The sequence below is a fragment of the Heterodontus francisci genome, chromosome 23 (assembly GCF_036365525.1).
Source record: "Heterodontus francisci isolate sHetFra1 chromosome 23, sHetFra1.hap1, whole genome shotgun sequence".
Classification (NCBI taxonomy): Eukaryota; Metazoa; Chordata; class Chondrichthyes; order Heterodontiformes; family Heterodontidae; genus Heterodontus; species Heterodontus francisci.
The window spans coordinates 37,780,496-37,796,472 of NC_090393.1; the positions used below are offsets into that span (position 1 = coordinate 37,780,496).

Genomic DNA, 15,977 nt, shown 5'->3' on the forward strand with positions numbered 1-15,977 from the left:
GCAAGGACCAATTCTTGACATATGTTCACTTCACAAAAGAGGTCATACTGAATACTGCCAACTTCTACTACCTTTCGCATGGGGGGGGGGAGGGGGCCACATTACAATTTTTGCCTTACATGGGGGTGGGGTGCGGTCCTCCCCCTCTCTCTCTGCCCCCCTCTCTCTCTCTCTGTTCCCCTCTCCATCTCTCTCAATCCCCCCTTTCCCTTTCTCTGTCTCTCTGTCCTCGTCTCTCTCTGCCCCCTCTCTCTCACTCCGTCCCCCTTTCCCTCTCTCACTCTCTCTGCCCCCCTTTCTCTCTCTCTCTCTCTCTCTCGCTGACAGTTACAGAGAGCAGGAACACTCAGCAGATGGTTGATCAGATTTTTTAAAAAATCTCAAGTCATTTTCACAGCTGACAGATCCTGACATCGGCAGCAGCAGTTTCTGAACTTCAGGCAGATTCAGGGTTTTCCAACAGCCTTTTAAAAAACTCTAAATCTGTTCAAAGTTCAGAAACTGCTGTTCCCGATGTAAGGATCTGTCAGCTGTGAAACTGACTTTGATCTTTTTTAAAAGCCGGTCTGACAATGCGGAATTTCTCTTCTCCAGTCACGGACCCCTGGGGAAGATGAAGAACGGCCCCGGGCACAGTTTACACTCACGGGCCGGATGGAAACCTTTGGTGGGCTGTATGTTGGTCAACCCTGTTTTACATGGATTGCAGGCTTTGGTGCAGAGTGCCATTGACTGCATACAAATTGCCTTGTGTGTGGTTCATGTGAACTCGGCCATTTTCATGAACTGAAAGGGATTCCATTCCCTCAATGTGCAGCTGGTGTGAGGAGTCCGCAGAAGGCCTTGGAGGGTGACCTCAAGCAGCCAAATAGCCCAGCTTCAGATTGCACATTCTCAGTCTGGGCTGCAGAAGTCTGGACTGGCCAGCTGACAGGCAACAGCAAGGGTAGTGGTGGACTGGAAGGGGTGGGAACAGGAACTTTGTCATCCTGAGAGAAGAATGCAGCTTTGTGCTGCATGGAGTCACTGCCACTCTGCTGTGACACCCTGGAAGCCCCTTTGAACAGTGGTAGCCTGAGCTTCCACTGCGACACTCAGACCTATGGTGGAGCTGTTTTGTTACAATGGAAGTTGTGACATCATGGTGGGTTTCACAAGTGTGTTGATGGAGGGGACCACCTGATCCATGTTAGAAACAATGGGCTCCAGGGTCTGTGCAAAGCCCTGTGCCAAGTTATCATCATAGAGATACAGCACTGAAACAGGCCCTTTGACCCACCGAGTCTGTGCTGACCAACAACCACCCATTTATACTAATCCTACATTAATCCCATATTCCCTACAACGTCCCCACCATTCTCCTACCTACAATAGGGGCAATTTACAATGGCCAATTTACCTATCAACCTGCAAGTCTTTGGCTGTGGGAGGAAACCGGAGCACGCGGCAGAAACCCAAGCGGTCACAGGGAGAACTTGCAAACTCTGCACAGGCAGTACCCAGAATCGATGGTCGCTGGAGCTGTGAGGTTGCGGTGCTAACCACGGCGCCACTGTGCTGCCCTGGTGCTGGACTCCTCCATCCTTCTTGGCATTGAAAGCAAGCTTTCTGGCAGGATTTCCAGTGCACAAAGCAATTGGTTATGTACATCAATCAGCCTTCTTCTGTAGTAAAACAGATGAAGATACAACCTTCCCCTAAGGTGAGCTGGCACCTGTGCTATCCTTTGTCCACCACCCGCACCCACCGCGCCGCCCCCCCCACCACTGCCCTAGTGCCTGCACACTTATACCAGGCGTCTCACTAAGTGCTGATGCCTCCTCTATCCTAGTGTCTGAGCTGCTAGCTGTGAGCGCAAGATCGATTGTCGGTATCTCTTCATCTTCACTCTCATCTTCCTCTTCCTTCACTAACTGGGGAGATTGCAGTTCTCAGTACCTGAAATGAAAAAGGGACTGGGGTTGGGTTGTGGTTAGGGGAGTGAAGAAAATAAGAAGTGCATGATTATACTATCAGCAGCTTCTGAGTCTGAAGAGATTTTGGGAGGAGCAAAAGAAGATGAGGTGTGCAAATACCTCTTCATCAATCTCTTCAGCCCTCCCAGTGGCCACAGCCTCAGTGATCCTTCTTCCCATGATAGCCGCACTGTCTTCTCCATGGGGGTTAAAACATGCAGACGTGCTTGTCCTTCTCCATTTCTTTATTGCTGCCTCTTGTCATGATAGAATAGCTGCCAGTGTGTGCAAGCTGATTTGTGGATGGGAGGCTTGCAACAGTGCTAAATGTCTGAGGGTGAGATAAAACATATCAATTGAAAGGTTGAGTACTGATTGATAGAGATTGTTGGTAGGTGGTGATGCGGGTGTAGAGAACTGAGCAGTGAATGAGGCTAGTGGTGCAGTGGTACGATATGGCATTTGAAGAAGAACTCAGTCACCTTGACAACTCGTGTCAGATTATTAAACTTCTTCCTCCACTACATCCATGAAGCAAAACCCATGGCATTTATCTCCACTGCTATTTGTTCACGCTGTTTCCCAAGCATATGTCTCAAGGACCACCTACACCCTTGCGGATACAGGACATCTCTCATTCTTTCCATCTCTTCCACCAAAACCTCCAGTGCATTGTCTGAAAACCTTGGTGCTTGCTGTCCTGCATGTTCAGTCATTGCCCAGATCACAGCCCAGATCGATTCTTGAAAAAAAATCTCCCAATGCTTCTTACAGCCACAATGTACCTCCCTTTAAAAGGTGCAGGCTGGCTTTAAGGAGTGCTAACCACATGTGATATCAGCCCTTTGCTGACATGTGCAGCCAATGAACAGTGTGCACACTGTTGGCTGCATGCAGCAATCATTTAAAAGAGCAGTCAGCACAAATTTAACGTGCCAGGTTAATCATGTACTGCAATCTTCAGGGATTAGTCAATTCCCCCCCACTATCTTTACCATTTGCTGCACATGCTTCTTACCAGTTAGTGGTTCAAAGTTGTCTACTCTCCCAGGATTCTTCTGTACTACAGTTGTCAATACTGCACAATATAAATCCAAGAACTGATCAGTGAATGCTTTTCAGTCTGTACAGCTGTCTAGAGTTATCCATTGCACTTGCTACTTTTCACTGCAGTAACTGGCTTTCCAAATCAATACGACACAAAAACATGGCACTATACAGGTGTCCATAATTGTTCAATAGGTCTATTCAAAACAGGACAAAAAGCTTTCATGTCTTCCTTTGCCCTGTGGAAATAAAGTCACTTGGTTTACTTGCAACAGAAAGCCTATGTGAAATGTATTGCCAAACTCTCTTTACTGCAAGATCGATTTGTTTTACTTGGATATGTAGTTTCATGAGGAACAAGTAGAGACTGAACCAGATATAGGAACCCAGCCAGTTTCTGTGTAACAGTGTAAGTGCTCATTTTAATCCTAAATAGATTTTCCTAATTTATATCTACAGTGACCAATTCTTGTTTTCACACAACTTCTTTTAATTAGCTACATTTAGTCACTTGTAATAATCCTGAAGGACTGGACTGTGAGAAGTTGAATTGTCTGGGAAGGAGAGAGGGAAATTAGGTATAAATGGCAAAACCCAGAAGGTTCTGTGGATGGACAGAGAGTGAAAGACAGAGAGAGACAGACAGACAGAGAGTGAAAAAGAGAGGCATTTCATCTTGAGATGAGAATGAGTGAAGGAGAAACAGAGATCGCTATATGCTTTCCGAATAAGCAGTAAAATGAGGTCGTTTGCAAGAACATTTGATGTGTTTCCCCAGCAAGAGATGAAAGAGCTCCAGAATGTCATGATGAACCCACAGCAGGAAATACCATAGCATACAAGGCTACGAACCAAGTGCTGGAAAATGGGATTAGAATAGTTAGGTGCTTGATGGCCAGCACAAACACGATGGGCCGAAGGGCCTGTTTCTGTGCTGTATAACTCTATGACTCTATGACCTCCCCTCCTACTTCTCTAATTCAGGGGCTGTCAGCTGTAGGCCTCTCCATCAAGGAACATTTCCTTCTTATAGGGGTTCAATGGTCTGACATTGCCTGATCCATCCTCTGTTGCCTGTCTGAATCACATATTATTGGCTGTATTCCTCTGAAACAAAAATATTGTAAAATAGCTGTTTTTCGGATACAGTGGAACCCAGATGTGAACAAGCAAAGCATGCAGATATGCTGACAGATGCTCATGTTAAAGTAGAAAATCCAAGATTTTCCATTCAAGGATGTGCATTTAAGTGAGGTTGTGAGTGAAGGCCCATTTTCAGGTGCAGGATGGGAGTGTATAGGTGCCAATGGACAATGCTGAACAGCAAGGAACCAGTGTGGCATGCCCAGCAAAGACATATTTAAGATAGGAACTTTATTCAATGTGGAATCTTTGTAATTGACTGCCAGGGACTGCTGATGGGTGAGGGATGGAGTGTGGTGCACTAAGTAGCACGACAGGTTGGTGGTGTAGTGGATGAGAGGCTGGTGGTGTAGTGGATGAGAGACTGGTGGTGTAGTGGATAGGAGTTGGTCTTTGAATATCACTGCCCTTGATTACCTGCCTGAGGTCATTGCACTTCTTCCGGAACTGCTTCCAGATCCTCGGGGCCAGACTCTGGGCAGGCAGTTAGCAGCAACTCTTTTTCACTGAGTGCAGCTCCCCATTAAGAAGCGGAATACCTTTAAGAGGAGCAGGCTGACTGCACCATGCGATATCAGTGCATGATGTTCGGCCCCTTGCAGAGCAGGCAGCCAGTAACATGGGTCCCACTTGGGCCAACACTACAATCCTGTAAACGAGGAGGCAGCACCATGTCTGCATACTGCCTGCCTCAATGGAAATGAGCAAATGGCGAATTGCAACCCCAATGCCTGACAAGGGGCTTTAATGAATTTTTAGCAAAAGTGGATTAAGCTATGGCAAATTCTAACCACTGACTATCCTTTACAATACTGCAATACAATTAGTGAACATTAATAGGAGTATTTGTGCTTGGCTCCATGGAAAATACACTAAAATAATTACAGGTTACTATTCACTGACTGATCTCTGCAAAGATCTGAACTTAAATGCTATATATAAAATAAGATTCAGCATGACTTATTGATAATTCATAACTAATTCACTGCTTGTAAGGACTGTTTGGTGTTCTTAATGATTACTGCATGACCAATTCATCAAGCTCAATGTCATGTAAGCTGGTCCTCCTACATTGGTGGTCTAAAGATTGTGCATTTGACAGAATTCATGTTTGAACAGTTTTACCATTTCTACAATAAAATTAACTTGGCAGAATTGTGCTTCAGGCTTTAACAATAGCGATTAAAGCGATTGAGAACTATTTGGGAAGGAATGCTTATTTAAAATATAGAATCCGAATCCTTCCATTATTTGATAATGTATATCAATACTGAATATTTAATTTGTTCTGGTGAAAGAAATCTTATCTATTAGCAATTTGAAGTGTGGAAGTTAAATGTCTGAAAATTATGGGAGTATTTCAGTATAAAAATGCAAAATGCAGCCAGTATTAAAATTTTAGCTTGTTCAGTGAATAATGTGAATGAAGACAACTTTGTGACTGCAGAGACTATCGGCCAAGAAGCCAGTCAGACGGCCATCTGCTTTGCTAATCTTCTACTCCATGGTGATAGCAACATGTCAAAACAATTAGAAGATGCCCTTCTGTTCACATTCAATATTCAGGGCACATGGGAAACCTTTCCACTGAATTTGTTTTAAATCTTCAAACTAATAGTGTTTAAATGATTGTTTTGGGTACTATTAAAGCCTCACTCTGAGTTTTCAAAAGGCTTATTTATGGATGCGGGCAATATTATTTTAACTCATTCAAGACATAGCGCCACTGTATGGTGTACTGCAAGCTTACAAAGGATACACTGTAAAGGTTACACTGGCAAAGAAAAAAAATTGTGTCTTCAGTGGTCTAAGGTTTAAGGCCAAAATCATCTCATTAGACCTTTTCAGAGTGTCGTACTTGTTGCCTGTTTCCATGTTCTCATTATGTTTGACATCCGGAGGCGTTTCCCACTCTTCTAGCTTTAGTGCTTCAATCTCGGTCTTCAGTTCATTCAACTGTTCCTGGAGATGTTTACTCTTCTCCATGTATTCAACCCTGTAAAAATGTTTTGAAAGGAGAAGTCAGTACCCAATGATAAGGTACCTTTATAAAGTAGCAATTCTACAGTAACACTTACACTAACAGCTGCAAGCAACAAATTCAATATATAATAACTATGTGATGATGCAACGGAAACAAAAGCAATCGCATATTGTAGCAACAGTATAACCTAGCAACTTGAAAAAAAAGCCTTGGGATTTGTAGCCATGGAGTGATACTGAGCTTTTCTCATATTAACATCCTGAAGTCTCAGTGAACAGTTTCAAGAAGTTTTATGACTGGAATATCTTGTAAAATGCTGGTCGACCTTAAAAGCAGTAACCTCTGGAGGTGTCAAAACTGCTGTGGAGTATATTGGTGTAAAAATGATGTTTTTTGGTTAGCATATAATAGCTTGATATTAATGATATGCGTAACATAATGACTGATAAAGATTTCAATATGTGTAAGCACTATTTCTTGTGAATGGAGGAATCTTGGTATTTCTGCCTTTTCCACTATGTATCCTGTCAATACTGTAGGAAAGAGTGGTATAACTTAGTTTTTAAATTAAGACAATTTAACATATTTCAATCTGTTGAAAGTTAAAACACGGAAGGCAATTGAAACTGGTTTCTTACATCATCAGAAAACTGCTGTGAAATCAGATATTGAATCATAAAATCATAGAAATAAAAAGTAAATCTGTAACTGCTGAAAATCTAAAATCCAAAGTGTTCCACCCAAAAGATTAACCTATTTTTGTTTTTTTTTCCTACAGTGCTGATAGCCCTGCTGTGCAATTGCAACATCCACTGTTTTGCATCACAAGATAATGTTATATTTTGAGCACCAGTAAAGTTTGAGAGAAGGAGGGATGCAGAATGAATTTCCCACTCCACTCAATTCCCAATCTTGGCCACTATGTTACGGGAAGGTGAAAAGATGGAGGGGTGGGGGTAAGAATTGAATGGAAAGGTATTTTCTGTCTGTGCAAACTAGGGACACAACTCATCCACCCATTCTTTTCTGTTGAAGGAGGTGAGTAGCTCAGCAAGACATAAGGAAAGAAACGACAAGCAAAGGGATTTCACACTGTTACGGGGAAAGCTATTGCATGCCTGCGACAGGAAAGCTGACAGAGATAAATATTACCAACAGTATCTGGAGAAGAGGTCAAGTGATTCAATACTTAGCCCTCTAAGGGGATTCGCAAAATCACAACTTTAATCACATTTGGAGCTTAAATGACATGATGGGGAGTATTAAACTAATCTCTGTTCTTGTAATAATTTTCAATAAAATCACTTACATTATTGTAAAATGAATTATTTTTTAAACACAATTATGCTGTTACCTTTTGTATAAGCCAAATGTAACAATGGAACATTCCATTTATTTTACTCATGAATTAAAAGGATGCAGACCCCTGACTTGTGAAATCAAATACATATTTTACTGTTCTCCACAGTGTATGTTACTTGTTTCACCCTTGTTCCAATTTATTCTATGGTTTAAATGTTTGCACATTCACAGTCAGACTTTATATATTGTGAATGGTACATTTCCAATTTTGCACATTCATATGAGAATTAAACCTTTCACAAGTTAGTTCTGATTAGATTAGATTAGAGATACAGCACTGAAACAGGCCCTTCGGCCCACCGAGTCTGTGCCGACCATCAACCACCCATTTATACTAATCCTACACTAATCCCATATTCCTACCAAACATCCCCACCTGTCCCTATATTTCCCTACCACCTACCTATACTAGTGACAATTTATAATGGCCAATTTACCTACCAACCTGCAAGTCTTTTGGCTTGTGGGATGAAACCGGAGCACCCGGAGAAAACCCACGCAGACACAGGGAGAACTTGCAAACTCCACACAGGCAGTACCCAGAATCGAACCCGGGTCCCTGGAGCTGTGAGGCTGCGGTGCTAACCACTGCGCCACTGTGCCGCCCTCATTTGGCAGAAGCTCTCAGAATGGCTCTCAGTTCACATTGTAAAAATATCCTTGCTGATTTTTGCAGGTAGACAATTAATAATCTTCCTTTTGTGTGTATTCTTATTTGAAATGCATCTATTTCATTCTCAGAAGATTATGTGGTCCTAAAATGGCAGTGTTCAAACAAAAAAAAGGATAGTGATGTAATCAATAATACAATATAATACCGGCACTACAAAACTAAGCATCATGCAGTCATCAGCATTGACAGATGTTCAAAATAAGAAAATTGTTTCCCACATTTATATAGGGATACAAACAAGTAACTGTTGAAGTCTAGCTATATTGATTAGGGTGTCTCTACAACTGAATGCTTTTTTGAATGGGTATAGGAAGAACAAAAGACGTTTATGAGAAATTGGAGCTAAGACTAATTCCCTACTTATCTCAATTTAGAAAACAATAGGCTCTTTTCTGAACAGCTGATTAGATCATCAGTGATCATATTGCAAATTAATCCAAACTATGAATAATTCTGTACACCAGCAATTTTCAACTTGTTTTACCTTTCCTGTATTTCAGATTCAATAAAATGTAGTTACTAGGCAGCCAAGTTGAAAATAATTTTCTATATGATTTAGATATATCTCACTAACCAGTGTTAAAATATTGATCAAAATTCAGAAATAAAACAAGGACACCGTTGATCCAGATCGAATGAACCCCGGCATTTCTGACATTTGCCCAGTCTGGGGACTTCAGTTAATGAATAGGATTTTTCCAACTTGCATCCTTCTGAAGTGGAATCAGAATGAACCTCTAACCTGAAGCATAAAATCCAAATGCTTTGGGCTACATGTCTATCTTAGAGGCTCAACCAAGATAAATGGTTTAAAATGTGGTATTCGTTTGGAATTCTGTGGAAGAGGAGGATTATTAGAGAATGCTAAAAAAATCTCCACAATAGTACTGCCGTGAAATAATGCTGAAATCTCGGAGAGCCAGACAAATGTATTACCTAAATTGCTAACTAGCCATACAGCTTCACTTACTTCTACAAGCTGTAAACACACACATGTACAGAAGATAGTACACATATAAGCTAATGTTAAAAAATTAATATTTGAAATCATTTGTGTTGTCAAACATATTTGGCACAGATTGTACTGTATATCTTTGGAGAATGCTCATTTTTTTGAAAGCCAGCGTGGATTTTCAGCACAGAACACTATTACATTCAAAGACATGGATATTAAAGTCTTTGATTTCTGGGTCAGATTTTAATCCATCCTATCATGGAGCAAATAACAACACAATATATCAAGGCAAAATGAAAGCAGAAGCCAATTGAAATGGCACAGGTTTATTTGTGGTAACAGAAGGATCTTTCAGGATTCAGATGTGTCGAACTTTCTTCACTAGTCGGATGCATACGGTTTTCACAGAATATAACAAAATGATGTTTGTGCCTTTTGTGTTGAGTTTATGGAGGACTCAGAGGGGGATAAATTAGGTCATGTGGTGCCGCGCATTTGGCATTACGCAGACTTGCAAATGGGGCCTGAGATGTGTGCGCACACTTCCAACAGGATGACTGGCAGCATGCAGGGCAGCAAGATGATGAGTGAATGAGTGCAACTCTGATTTGAAACCACAGCTGTCATTTTCCAATTCCTCACTCCAGCCAGTACCCTTATCTTAACCTCAAATAGCTGAACGCTACATTAAACAGAATGAAGGAACTCTGCCAGCACTATTTAAAAAGGATCATTAAATATTTAAAAGGATCATGAATTACTTACAGATTAGTTGCTGGATTATTTCTTCTTGCTGCTGGTGCAATTGCACATGTTTCTGGAGCTTTCTTATACTTGGTTAAAGTTTGACTATTCTATGTCCGGCTGGTATTGCAGTACTTTTATCCTCATAAAATATTGTGCTGCAAGAAGTTGCTTCCAGACGTGGGTTGGCCAGTGGGGTTTCTTCTGGGAATTGAGCATGGCTGGGAGAATGAAGAGAGGCCACGCGGAGCACAAGCTGCTGGAAGATGGAGGAGGAAGCAAAGTTCAAGAGGAAGCACAGGAAGAAAAGAAGGAAGGGAAGCTAAAACATGTCAACCCTTCTGTCCAGGTTCTACCTAATAAGATTTTTCATGAGTGATACCAGTAGGCTCAACTATACCTCTCCATTCATCAAGAGTCCCATGCTCCTCACCCTTCCTGTATCAATGAGCATCACATCATCCTCTTTCTGACAAAACATAAATAAAAGCCACCAGTAAATGCAAATTCAAATCCGATTGTATTAATTCACCCATTAAATAAGGCATACAAAGTGAAGCTAATCACCCTTGTGAATTCCTTTAGTTTCTGTCTTCCATGTGCCTTTGTCTGTCCTAGGGTTCCTACACAGTGCTACCCCAGTGGCTGCAGTATGGGAGATGGAAGGCTGCTGACCTTCAATTGAGGAGATAGTAGATGATCTTGGAGAACAATCTCAAGCTCCTCTGGGCCTAGAAGGCCCAGCTGCAGACTGCACCATCTTGGCTTGAACTGCAGTGGTCTGGGCTGGCTGGCTGACAGGCAACAGCATGGGCACTGGCGGATTGGCAGGGATGGGAGCAGGAGTACTGTCATTTTTTTCAGAGGAAAGCAGGTTCCCTTCCCATGGACACACTGCCACTTTCCTGTGATGCACCTCGGCAATCCTGGTGACCTGTTGGAGAACAGATTGCAGGACTGCTGTGAAGCCCTGGAAGCCCCTTTGAACAACAGTACCCGCAGCCATGATGGCAGCAGTCTGAGCTTGCAAGGCAGCAGTCAGATCTCTGATCGAAGTTGTTTGTGCTGCAATGGAAGCTGTGGCTTCAGCCATAAGAAGCTGCATCCTGATGGGTTCCACAAGTATGCTTATGGAGGTGATCACCCATTCCATGTTTGCAAGGATGGACTGCATAAAGTCCTGTGCCAAGTGCAGCTGGATTCCTCCATGCTCCTTGACTTTGTGAGCAGGATTTCTGTCAGGATTTTCAGTGCACCATGCAACTGGTATTGTACACCCATCAGCCTTCTTTTGTAGCCTGGCCCATCAAAGTCCTTATCTGAACCTCCACAGCGAGTGTGCGATCTCACCGTCTGGCAAGCTGGCACTTGAGGTATCCTTAACCCTTGCCCTGGCTCTGGTGCAATTATACCTGGTGCCTCATCACGTGCAGGTGCAGCCTTTAAAGTATGTGCAATGTCACGATCTGAGCTGGTGGCTCTGAATGCAAAATTGAGTTATGGTGTCTCTTCATATTCACTATCTTTTTCCATTTCCACCTCTAACTGGGAAGATTCCCGTTCTTAGGTATCTGAAATGAAAAAGGGACAAGGATTGAGCTGTGGTGCGGAAAGAGGAGAAAGTAAGAAGTGTCTGCTTACACCATCTACAACTTATCATTCAAAGATGATTATGGGATAAGGACAAAGTGCGAAGAGAGAAGGAACATTAGGTTATGCAGATACCTTCACCATCGATCCCTCTAGCGTCACCAGTGACCACGACCTCAGCAATGCTCCTACCCATGAGAGCCAGCAATGTCTCTTTCACTGAGATTAAAACATGCAGGTGCATTGGTCTTCCCCCAGTTCATTACTGCTCCCTCCTCTTTTGTGCCACATTTTCCTGCAAGAAAGAGGGAAGTGTGTCAGTGAGTGTCCTCCAATATGTTTGGGTGATGTGGCTGTTATGGTTGAATAGCTGCCAGTGTGAGTTGTGGGTGTGAGGCTCTCAAAGGTGCTACATGTGTGAGGGTGTGGTACACAGTATCAATTGAGTACTGATTGATGGTCATTATTGTAGGTAGGTGCTGTGAGTGTAGAGAATTGAGCAGTGAATGAGGCTAGTGGTACAGTTGATAGGATATACCAATTGAAGATTAAACTCACTCACCTTGACAACTCCTGTTAAATCATTAAACTTCTTCAGGCACAACATCCATATTCTTGGAATCATACTCTTGGCAATGACCACCACTGCTACTTCTTCCCATTGTCTCCTGTGGAGACAGGGATGATTCTCCTTCTCTCCACATCTTGCACCAATGCCTCCAGTGATTTGTTAGAAAGCATTGGTGCACACTCAATTGCAGGTTGATCCATCTTGACCAAATATTTCAAAATCAGATAACTTCCTGACACCACTTCCAGCAGCCACAATGTACCTCCCATTTAAAAGGTGCAGGCTACTTTTAAGTAGTGCTAGCCATTCATGATATCGGTCCCCTGATACTGCATACAGCCATCACTTTCTCCATGCCCTTGATTATCCCTTTTGATTCTAAATGAAATAGCAAATATAAGTGTTCCTTGGTGGTCTAGTGATTAGGATTAGGTACTCTCACTGCCACAGCCTGGGTTCAATTCCTGGTTAGGGAAATGTATTTTCAGGATGTTTTAGATGGGCTGGTATGATGGACAGAGCAGTGACAAATGGAATTTAATCCTGAGAAGTGTGAGGTGATGCATTTTGGGAGGACTAACAAGGCAAGGGAATATACAATGGGTGGTAGGACCCTAGGAAGTACAGAGGGACCTTGGTGTACTTGTCCATAGATCAATGAAGGGAGCAGCACAGGTAGATAAGGTGATTAGGAAGGCATATGGGATACTTGCCTTTATTAGCCGAGGCATAGAATATAAGAGCAGGGGGGTTATAATGGAACTGGATAAAATGCTAGTTAGGCCACAGCTGGAGTACTGTGTACAGTTCTGGTCACCACACTGTAGGAAGGATGTGATTGCACTGGAGAGGGTGCAGAGGTGATTCACCAGGATGTTGCCTGGGCTGGAGCATTTCAGCTTTGAAGAGAGACTGGATAGGCTAGGGTTGTTTTCCTTAGAGCAGAGAAGGCTGAGGGGACACCTGATAGAGGTATACAAAATTATGCGGGGCTTAGATAGGAAGAAACTTTTTCCCTTAGCGGAGGTGTCAGTAACCAGGGGGCATAGAATTAAGATAAGGGGCAGGAGGTTGAGAGGGGATTTGAGAAAGATTTTTTTCACCCAGAGGGTGGTTGTAATCTGGAATGTACTGCCGGAAGGGGTGGTAGAGGAAGGAACCCTCACAACATTTAAGAATTATTTAGATAAGCACTTGAAACACCATGGCATACAAGGCTATGGGCCAAGTGCTGGAAAATGGGATTAGAGTTAGGTGCTTGATGGCTGGCACGGACACGATGGGCCGAAGGGCCTGTTTCTGTGCTGTATAACTCTATGACAATAGGAGCACAGACTGATACTTGATTATTAGCTAAAACATTGAATTATTTGCCTCAGAATGTGTGCAATAGTGTTTACTTTTAATAAGCAGAGGGGGAGTATTGCCATTTTCCTTTTGGAAGGTGGCAGATTACCGGTGCCCAAAGGTGTTGCTCATGATTCCAATGCCAAATCCCCAAATTAAGGAGAAATATAATGAGACAAGAGAGGCATAGCATTCTTGTTTGGCATTTTGCAAATGAGAATTTGATCACAATAACTTTAGAGGCTGGAAATATTTTCTTTCCGCTTCAGCCTATGCAATACGGAAACAGTCTGTAATGTCAGAGGTCATCAACCTGCCAGAAGACCACAATGACCGTGGAGGTAAGGAAACAAAACTAAATGGGCAGAGTGATGGAGCTTACATGGCCATCATAATTACTTCCTTGTAATGGTCACTGGACACTATTACCAATATTACACAAAACAATTAACAGACTGAGAACGTTAGTATGCATGTGCATGGTCTTTTTGTGTACCTGCTGGGGACAAATCTCACTTTTGGGCATAGTATGACAACACATTTTAATCTCTTATTTAATCTTTGTAGTTACCTCATACATACATGGAAAATGTTGCACATAAACTCATACAATACAACATTCACTCAAAATATGCTGACGCACTAACTCATGTCAACATCCAAGCAAATTAAAAGATTACAATTTCATAAACCTGCACTGGGAAAGGGATATAATAGCTTTAATATCTACCAGGAAAAAATAAATAAAGGAATAATTTTTCTAGTCCTTGCAGTAATAACATATGCTAATTCATAAAACTGTGTTGCTGTTCTGAAAGTTTTTATACAGCTTGTTATATGTGCTGGCAGATAATTGGGACACATTTTAATAGTAGTTCCAATTAATGGCTAAGAGTGGGGCTAAATGAATACTGTTATCTGCTATAAGTAGTCATAGATTTCAACGTTTCCAAAGGTTAGCTATGTTAGGAACAGGGAATCACAGGGCTAAATTTCCCTCCCACTGCCAGGCTTGTGGCGAAGCAGGACTTCTGCCTGCCCAGGGGAATCTACTGCTAACCAGGTAAAGTTTTCTGCTCTGACCATCAATATTTATGCAGCACAGAATGTCAGCAGTAAATCCACAGCCTACTGGTTTACTGCAACCAGGAAGGAGAGATATTGAGTGGTGCTAAAATGCTGCAGTTGATTAAAGGAGTTCAGATTTTTGACATTGCACAGAATAGTTAGTAACGAGTGAGAAGAATCCTCAATTGGTAGATGAAGTCAGTAACAGGAAGGGCTCTCAGATTTACTTATGCTTTGGGGGATGTCCGAGCAGAAACAGGTCCAGAAGTGCAGGTTTCCTGGAGACTGAAGGCAGGAAGATCCATCAGAGGGTAGACCAAACTTCATGGAAGGAAGTGGAAGAGGCAGAGTGTGCACTCTCCATCACCTCACAAGCTGTCAAATGCTGCAGGAAGCAGTTTAAGGACCTCACAAGGTTGGACAAGTGAAGACACTTCTGCCCTGCACCTGAGGCGTGACATACATGCTTACCTTTGATGGCCTTTTGATCTCCTTGGATGATAGGAAACAATAACAAAGCATGTTAATTCCAAGCCACTGTGAGAATTCATGTTACCTGCCACAATTGGTTCGTTCATCTTAAAGGAGATTTAAGTGCAGAGTGCACTTGCAACCATGATAACATTCATGCTATCCAAGCTATTATTTGGGTAATAAATGTTCTTACCAGTCACATTCCTTTAACGCTGCATTTTCTCTTATTGCAAAGGAAAGGAACTGCTACTGGAAAGGAGTACCAATTGTGAAAATATTACATCCACATGAAGAAGCTCATAAAAAAACAAACAGGAGCAGCTGTATGAAATGGGGAAGTAGGAGGTGAGGTGCCTAGATTAGGTTAGTAAAGGCCAGGCAAGGGGTAGCACAGGTCATTTCAGATTTACATGGAGTATCAAAGTACAGCAGCAGCCATGCACTCAGTCACTATTTCTTGAAGGAGTCGCATAAGTGTTTACACAGCTAAATAAGCTTCTTTATTTTTGAAAACCTAGGATTTTTGAAGAAGTGGTCTGCCATTCTCTTGAACAGCCAGGACTTATCAAGAACCACAACTCTTGGTCCTTCATCTCCATCTCCATCATGGTATATCTGCCAATGCGCCAGCCTAGAGGCACTCACTGAGGACAACGCAGTTAGTGAGTCAAAGGGTTTTCACAGGGTGAAGTGTTGAGCACTATGCTTTAAGGAGCTGTGAATGTAAGAGGGTGAGAATGTTGTTCCTTCATGGATGGTGGAGAAATGATCACCTTGGCTGAGAAGCTCAGTCTTCAAAAAAAGGAATGATTCAGGAGCATAAATCTCATGGAGACAATGGAGACTGTTTTGAACATATGTATGTTCGATTGATTCCCTTGCCAAACAAGAATCTATCTACCCCCGCCTTAATATTATTCAATGACACTGCCTCCACCAGCTTCTGAGGCAGAGAGTTCCAAAGTCACACAATCCTCAGAGAAAAAATTCTCCTCATCTCTGTCCTAAAAGTGCGACCCCTAATTTTAAAACAGTGCCCCCTAGTTTTGGACTCGTCCACAAGA

The 15,977-nt window shown here is 42.4% G+C and overlaps 1 pseudogene; it reads right to left on the reverse strand.

Moving 5' to 3' along the window:
* Window positions 1-2,163: 2,163 nt before the first annotated feature.
* The window catches only part of LOC137382919 (merlin-like), an 80,361-nt pseudogene continuing 66,547 nt past the window's right edge, over window positions 2,164-15,977 (reverse strand).